Here is a 1,842-nt window from a genome sequence, read left to right on the forward strand (position 1 = left end):
TCTCTCTCTATATCTCTCTCTCTCTCTCTGTCTCTCTCTTTCTTTCTCTTTCTCTCCCTCTCTCTCTCTCTGTCTAAGTTAACTTCTTTCAACGTATGCTCGTGTATGCCTCTTAGTTACTATAAAAAGTACTATATACTTAGTTACTACGTATATATATACAACACACATACTAACGTACTACGTATATATATATATACAACACACATACTAACGTACTACGTATATATATATATATACAACACACATACTAACGTACTACGTATATATATATACAACACACATACTAACGTACTACGTATATATATACAACACACATACTAACGTACTACGTATATATATACAACACACATACTAACGTTTGAAGAGCCGATGTCGATGATGGCGCCATCTGTTGTCGTTGCAGCGCTGGGCCGACTGCAGAGGCGACAGAAGCGAAGTCGGGCGGACAGAAACGAATCGTGCCAGTCCGTCCATTCAGCACAATCTGCCCAATCGGCCGCTCCCAGTCTTTACCATGGGGAGTCGTCGTCAGGCGTGTCGCTAACGACGCTGCCGATAGATGGCACCACCTCCGCCGCCGTGGCGGCGCAGGAGCGCGCCGACGACTCGGCGTCGTTGTCGTCGAATCCGGAAGTGACGGCGGAAGTGACGTCGCTGCCCGTCAGCGCCACCGTGCGGTTTTTCGACGGAAGCTCGGGACCGGAAACAGTGAGCGACTACTTGTGAGGCAGCGCCACCTGGCGGTCATCGAACGAACGAGAGATGCAGCAGCGCCGACGCGTCGTCGTCTACGCCCGTGCGGTGGCGCCCCCTCGCGCGCTCGCGGTCAAGTTTTGTGACTGAGCTGTGAAATATTATAAGGGGCGCGTGGCCCACCGCGAGAGAGTGTGCGGGGCATGGGGCTAGGGACGAAGACAGAGAGAGAGAAGCAGAAAGAGACCGAGCGAGACAGAGACAAAGAAAGAGGGAGTCCGAGAGGGAGATGGAGAATGAGAAAGGAGAGAGAAAAAAAGAGAAGGAAGTACGAGGTCGACAATCGAGAGCGAGAGCGAGAGCGAAAGAGAGCGAGCGAAACAGCGACAGAGAGAGAGACAACGACAAGAGAAAGATAGACTACCAAAAGGAAAGAGGGCAGAAAAAGCAGACAAAAGAAGTGACAGATACAACGAAATATAAAGATGGAGACAGAGGGTGCGAAAGAGAGGCGTACACCAACAAGGACTGCCTCTCCTAAGAGACTTACTGCATCCGTCGCTGGCATCGCTGTGACGTCAGCAGCATAACTAGGGGCATCACCACCTCCACCACCTCATCATCATCATCACCACCCCTACCACCACCATCATCATCATCATCATCATCATCATCATCATCATCATCATCATCATCATCTTCTACCATCTCACCGTGCGTGTGGTGGCATACGCACCTCGCATTGTTACTACTGATGTGAAGTCAATGTGTGCGCATGCGTGCGTGCGTTCGGTCGTGCGTGCACGCGTTCGAGCGTCCGTGCATGCATATGTACGTGTGTGCGTGCGTGCGACCGTGCGTGCATCTGTACGTGCGTGTGTTTGTTCGCGCGTGCGCGCGTTGGTGCATGCGTGCACGCGTGCGTGCGTGCGTCTGCGTGCGTGCTTATATGACGCCATCACCTGAAATCCGGCACGTCTGCTCGTTTGGCGGAAAAACCGAAAAAACTTTCGAAAAGGTGAATTTCGTACGGTAACCCAGGCTACATTTGGACGTTTTACTTTTGTATTATGATATTAAATTGTGTATTCCATTGCATAATATAATATGTTTACCGTATATATATATATATATATATATATATAT

This window comes from Priapulus caudatus, unplaced genomic scaffold (genome assembly GCF_000485595.1).
Source record: "Priapulus caudatus unplaced genomic scaffold, Priapulus_caudatus-5.0.1 Scaffold1471, whole genome shotgun sequence".
Taxonomy (NCBI): Eukaryota; Metazoa; Priapulida; class Priapulimorpha; order Priapulimorphida; family Priapulidae; genus Priapulus; species Priapulus caudatus.